This window comes from Salvelinus sp. IW2-2015, unplaced genomic scaffold, assembly GCF_002910315.2.
Source record: "Salvelinus sp. IW2-2015 unplaced genomic scaffold, ASM291031v2 Un_scaffold5642, whole genome shotgun sequence".
Lineage (NCBI taxonomy): Eukaryota > Metazoa > Chordata > Actinopteri > Salmoniformes > Salmonidae > Salvelinus > Salvelinus sp. IW2-2015.
In genome coordinates, this window is record NW_019946907.1 from 20,638 (window position 1) to 27,699 (window position 7,062).

At 41.4% G+C, this 7,062-nt stretch overlaps 2 long non-coding RNA genes across 2 annotated transcripts; one reads left to right on the forward strand and one right to left on the reverse strand.

Annotated features, from left to right (window-relative positions):
* Positions 1 to 2,479: 2,479 nt before the first annotated feature.
* LOC139026731 (uncharacterized) lies at positions 2,480 to 2,998 on the reverse strand. The gene is made up of 3 exons (XR_011478655.1): positions 2,938 to 2,998; positions 2,775 to 2,828; positions 2,480 to 2,554 (listed from the first exon to the last, which is right to left on the reverse strand). It is a non-coding gene; the product is annotated as an uncharacterized lncRNA (long non-coding RNA).
* Positions 2,999 to 3,380: 382 nt separating this feature from the next.
* LOC139026734 (uncharacterized) lies at positions 3,381 to 6,539 on the forward strand. Its single transcript, XR_011478656.1, has 3 exons — positions 3,381 to 3,469; positions 4,748 to 4,846; positions 6,402 to 6,539. It is a non-coding gene; the product is annotated as an uncharacterized lncRNA (long non-coding RNA).
* The last annotated feature ends 523 nt before the right edge of the window (positions 6,540 to 7,062 follow it).

Below are 7,062 nucleotides of genomic sequence, written 5' to 3' on the forward strand. Positions count from 1 at the left end.
GGAAGACCTGAAGGATCTGAGAACGTCTGTATGGAGGTGTGGCCTTAAACCCCGCTTGCAGTGTGTGCAAACCTTCAAGAACTACAGGACACCTATATCTCTGTAATGCAAAACAAAGGTTTCTGTTACCAAATATTAAGTTCTGCTTTTCTGATGTACTCAAATACTTATGTCATTGCAATAATATGCAAATTCAATTACTTAAAAACTCATTACAATGTGATTTTCTGGATTTTTTGTTTAGATTCCGTCTCTCACAGTGGAAGTGTACCTATGATAAAAATTACAGACCTCTTACATGCTTTGTAAGTAGAAACCTGCAATCAGCAGTGTATCAAATTACTTGTTCTCCCCACTGTATACTATGTAAACATTCTATGCAATATAAAATGATATACTTTGTAACATTCTCATGCTATGCAAACATTATATTTTACTATGTAAACATCTATATTACTATGTAAACATTATATACTATGTTAACATTATTTATACTAATGTTAACATTATATATATGTAACATTGCGGCAAAATATGCATACTTTGTGTTCTTTCTTATGATTTGCTTTTCCCTGCCTTTCCAAGGGAATCTCTACAGATCTGACCAGAGCTCAAGGACGCTAGTCGGAAGCATTTAACATGTGTCTATCTTGAGCTGAACAATAAACTAATAACATCTCATTGCTAGAATTGTCTTTTAGGCCACAGTGTTGAGCGCCTAACTTCGTTGGTAGGAATCAGATAGACACAGCCCCATATTAATACCAGGTTGATAAATTTAGATGGTACGAATCCAGATAACACAAGCCCCATATTAATACCAGTTGATAACTTTAGATGGTAGGATCAGATAGCATAAGCCCCAGTATTAACCCCCAGGGTGGATTAAACTTTTTAAGTTTGTAGAAATCAGAGAGCACAAGCCCCATATTAATACCAGGTTGATAACTTTAGATGGTTAGGAATCAATAGCATAAAGCCCCATATTAATACCAGGATAACTTTAGTTGGTAGGAATTCAGTATAGCACAAGCCCCATATTATACAGGTGATAACTTAGATTGGTAGAATCAGATAAGATAAGCCCCCATATTAATACCAGGTGATAAACCTTTAAGTTTGGTAGGAATCAGATAGCACAAGCCCCGCATATTAATACCAGGTTATAACTTTAGATGGTAGGAATCAGATAGCAACAAGCCCCATATTAGATTATCAGTGATAAACTTTAGATGGTAGGAAGCAGATAGCAACAGCCCCATATTAATACCAGGGTGATACAAACTTTAGACTGGTTAGGAATCAGCATAGCACAAGCCCCATATTAATATCAGGTGATAACTTAGAATGGTTAGGAATCAGATAAGCACAAGCCCCAATTGAATACCAGTGATAACTTTAGATGGTAGGAATCAATAGCACAAGCCCCATATTAATACCAGGTGATAACTTTAGTTGGTAGGAATCAAATAGCACAAGGCCCCATATTAAACCAGGTGATAACTTTAGGATGGTAGGAATAGAGGAGCACCAAGCCCCATCATACATACCAGAGTGAGAACTTTAGATGGTTAGGAAGCAGATAGCACAAGCCCATATTTATACCAGGGATACTTTCGTTGTAGGAATCAGATAGCACAAGCCCCATATTATAATACCAGTGAGAACTTTAAGATGGTAGGAATCAGAAGTAGCACAAAGCCCATATAATACCAGGTGATCAACTTCAGTGTAGAATCAGAGAGCACAAGCCCCATATTATAACCAGGTTGATAACTTTCGTTGGTAGAATCAGATAGCACAAGCCCCATATTAATAACCCAGGTTGATAACTTATAGATGGTAGATCAGACTAGCAACAGCCCCATATTATACCAGGTGATACTTAGATGGTTAGGAATCAGATAGCACAAGCCCCATATTAATACCAGGTAAACTATTAGAGGTTAGGAATCAGATTAGCACAAGCCCCATATTAATACCAGTTGATAAACTTTAGATGGTTTTAGGAATCATATAGCACAAGCCCCATATTTAATACCAGTGATAACCTTCGTTGTAGGAATCAGATAGCACAAGCCCATTTAAATACCAGTGGATAACTTTAGATGTAGGGAATCAGAGTAGCACAGAGCCCCATATTAATACCGGTGATAACTTGAGATGGTTAGGAATCAGATAACACAAAGCCCCAGATTGAATACCAGGTGATAACTTAGTTGTGTAGGAATTCAGATAAACACAGCCCCATATAATACCAGGTGTATACACTTCAGATTGGTAGGATAATCAAGATAGCACCAAGCCCCATATTAATACAGCCAGGGTATAACTTTAGTATGGTAGGAAATCTAGATATAGCACAAGCTCCCATATTATACAGGTGATAACTTTAGATGGGTAGGAATCAGATAGCACAAGCCCCATATTAATACCAGGTGTATAACTTTAGATGGTAGGAATCAGATAGCACAAGCCCATATTAATACCAGGTGATAACTTTAGATGGTAGGAATCAGATAGCACAAGCCCCATATTAATACCAGGTGATTAACTTAGTGGTAGGAATCAGATAAACAAGGCCCCAGATTTAATAACCAGGTGATAACTTTAGATGGTAGGAATCAGATAGACAAGCCCCTATTAATATCAGGTTGATAACTTTAGGATGGTAGGAATCAGATGAACACAACCCCCATATTAATACCAGGTGATAACTTTAGATCGCGTAGGAAATCAGATAACACAAGCCCCATATTATACCAGTGATTAACTTTATATGGTAGGAATCAGATAGCACAAGCCCCATATTAATACCAGGTGATTAACTTTAGATTGGTAGAGAATCAGATAGCACAAGGCCCCATATTAATACCAGGTGATAACTTTAGATGGTAGGAATCAGATGCACAAGCCCCATATTATACCAGGGATAACTTTAGATGGTAGGAATCAGATAGCACAAGCCCCATATTAATACCCAGGTGATAACTTTAGATGGTTAGGAATCAGATAGCACAAGCCCCATATTAATACCAGGTGAATAAACTTTAGATTAGGAGAATCAGATAGCACAAGCCCATATTATACCAGGTGATAACTTTAGATGGTAGGAATCAGATAGCACAAGGCCCCATATTAATACCAGGTGATAATTTAGATTGGTAGGAATCAGATAACACAAGCCCCATATCTAATACCAGGTGATAACTTTAGATGTAGGAAACAGATAGCACAAGCCACATATTAATACCAGGTGATAACTATTAGATGGTAGGAATCAAGATAGCACAAGCCCCATATTAATACCAGGTGAAACTTTAGATGGTAGGAAACAGATAGCACAAGCCACATATTAATACCAGGTGTAAATGGGTCAATAAGATTATTGTGTGGTTATTCCAGAGATGGAGTTTCAGGCTGAGAACTGCAGAGAACCAGGTGAAGCTACTGAAGGCTGAGAATCAAGGTAAAACAAGAGATTTTGGTGAATCTGTGATTTGGGTAATATCTTTAGAACCAATATTGTGTAATTTATTTATTGATCGTTCCGTATGATTTCAATCACTTCCTGATTGCACCCGTTTTGATTTGAACAAACCTTCAGTGTTTGCCCGTGTGGAAGTGGTCCGAAAGGGACACGTTGAACCTGAATGCCAAACATTCAGGACATAGAGGTGTTCCAAGTTGACCCATGTTGCATACCCCACCCTACCCCACCCATACCCCACCCTACCCACCCTACCCCACCCTACCCCACCCATACCCCACCCATACCCCACCCTACCATGAACTTCCAGTCTTCATCAGTTGACCCATGTTGCATACCCCACCCTACCCCCCACCATACCCCACCCTACCATGAGACTCCATGTCTTCACAGTTACCCATGTTACATACCCCACCCTACCATGAGACTTCCATGTCTTCATCAGTTGACCATGTTGCATACCCCACCCTACCCCACCCATACCCCACCCTACCATGAACTTCCATGTCTTCATCAGTTGACCCATGTTACATACCCCACCCTACCATGAGACTCCATGTCTTCATCAGTTGACCCATGTTGCATACCCCACCCTACCCCACCCATACCCCACCCATACCCACCCTACCCACCCATACCCCACCCTACCATGAGACTTCCATTGTCTTCATCACTGAAAAAACAATCATGGAGGACTTTGAAATCATTTGAAAGCTACAAACAGGGTTGTTAAAACTATTCTATGATTTATTTTATTTTATGTTTAACGTTGAATTTTAACATGAATTATCTTAAAACGCATTCACTACGATTTCCTCATTTTCCTAAATGATGTACCGTAGACCCTATTTGACATAATCAGAGGTGTCTGTGTTGTGCCTGTCAYCGGTTTAGACACAGCAGACTGTTGAATAGAGGATGGGTGTCATTTCAATCATAGAAATATAATGAAAAGAATGGACCTATCCCTTTAGACCACTGTATGTTAGCTGGCACCACATTTCACATTTACATTGAATAGAAACTTTAACTTCCATTTACTACCAGAAAGATGACTCCCGGTCCACCCACTGTTGAATGTCAACTAGAATGTGAAAGTCAATTATATTATCTATGTTCCTATTTATTTATTCATGTGTGTATTCACTTATCCATACGTTGTGTTTTATTAATCGATTAGTGTATTCATTTATCCATACGTTGTGTTTTATTAATCGATTAGTGTATTCATTGATGTATTGAGCTCTCTGGTTCCAGCCCTGGAGCTGAGGACTCTAGACGTCAGCTCCAACTACTCCCAGAGCCAGGTGGGACTACAGAAGACTGAGCTGGAGGAACTGAAGAGACAGAACACAGGTAGAGAAGAGAGAGAGAGAACACAGGTAGAGGAGAAGAAGAGAGATAACAAAGGTAGAGGAGAAGAAGAGAGAGAACACAGGTAGAGGAGAAGAGAGGGAAAATGTAGAGGAGAAGAGAGAGAGAGAACACGGGTAGAGATGGAGGATGAGCTGAAGAGAGAGAAAAGGTATAGGTAGAGGAGGAGCTGAGGACAGAGAACAGGTAGAGGACTGGAGGACAGAGAACAGGTAGAGGACTGGAGCCAAGAAGCAGGAGAGGACTGGAGGACAGAGAACAGGTAGAGGACTGGAGGACAGAGAACAGGTAGAGACTGGAGGACAGAGAACAGTGAAGAGGAGCTGGAGGACAGAGAACAGGTGAGGATGGAGAACAGAGAACAGGTAGAGGACTGGAGGACAGAGAACATGTAGAGGCTGGCAGGCCAGAGAACAGGTAGAGGACAGAGAGACAGGTAGAGGACTGGAGGACAGAGAACAGGTAGAGGACTGAGGACAGAGAACAGGTAGAGGACTGGAGACAGAGGAACAGGTAGAACAGGACTGCGAGGACAGAGAACAGGTAGAGGACTGGAGGACAGAGAACAGGTAGAGGAGTGGAGGACAGAGAACAGTGAGGACTGGAGGACAGAGAACAAGTAGAGGAGTGGAGAGACAGAAGAACAGGTAGAGGACTGGAGGACAGAGAACAGGTAGAGGACTGGAGGACAGAGAACAGGTAGAGGACTGGAGACAAAGAAACAGTAGAGGCTGGAGACAGAGACAGGTAGAGGACTGGAGACAGAGAACAGTAGAGGACTGGAGGACAGAGAACAGGTAGAGGACAGAGAACAGGTAGAGGACTGGAGGACAGAGAACGGTAGAGGACTGGAGGACAGAGAACAGGTGGATGGAGGACAGAAAGAGAGACGAGGTAGAGACTGGAGGCAGGTAAGAGAGACTGGAGGCAGGAACAGTAGAGGACTGAGGACAAGAACAGGAGAGTATGGAGGACAGAGAACAGTAGAGGACTGGAGGACAGAGAACAGGTAGAGGACTGGAGGACAGAGAACATGTAGAGGACTGGAGGACAGAGAACAGGGTAAGAGGACAGAGAACAGGTAGAGACTTGGAGGACAGAGAAAGGTAGAGGACTGGAGGACAGGAACAGGTAGAGGACTGGAGACAGAGAACAGGTAGAGGACTGGAGGACAGAGAACAGGTAGAGGACTGGAGGACAGAGAACAGGTAGAGGACATGGAGGACAGAGAACAGGTAGAGTAGTCGGAGGCGAGAACAGGTAGAGGATGGAGGACAGAGAACAGGTAGAGGAGTGGAGGACAGAGAAAAGGTAGAGGACTGGAGGACAGAGAAAGTAGAGGAGTGGAGGACAGAGAACAGGTAAGAGGACTGGAGCAGAGAACAGGAGACGGACTGGAGGACGAGAGAACAGGTAGAGGACTGGAGGTTAGGCTGCCATAGTAACTAAAGCATTACAACCACAGTGTTGTCTGCCATTTAAACCATTGTCTTGTTGGTTTCTGACCAATGTGTGTTTTTGTTTGTTTCTCTTACAGAACGGAAGGTAGCGTTCTCTGTTACTGGGAGTTGGGGGTTACTATGGTGGTTACTATGGACCCACATCCACTACCCTGGTCTACAAGGACATCCTGACAAACATCGGCAATCACTACAACCCAACTAATGGTGAGTTACAATGTATGCTTTGCTGCAATTTCTTACTATTGAACTGATCTGTGGAGAGCCTTCAACTGATTATCTATAGAGAGTCTTCAACTGATTATCTATAGTGTTCACTGAATTATCTATAGCTGTTCAACTGAATATCTATAGGGATGTTCAACTGAATTATATATATGGAGTGTTCTACTGGATTATCTAATAGAGAGTCTTCAACTGAATTTCTATAGTGTTCAACTGAATTATCTATAGTGTTCAACTGATTATCTATAGTGTTCAACTGAATTATCTATAGTGTTCAACTGAATTATCTTTTGTGTTCAACTGAATTATCTATAGTGTTCAACTGAATTATCTATAGGGAGTCTTTCATCTGAATTAATCTATAGGGAGTGTTCACTGATTATCTATAGGGAAGTGTTCAACTGAATTATCTATAGTGTTTCAACTGAATTATCATATATGTGGTTCAACTGAATTATCTATAGTGTTCAACTGAATTATGTATAGTGTTTCAAACTGACTTATCTCTACTGG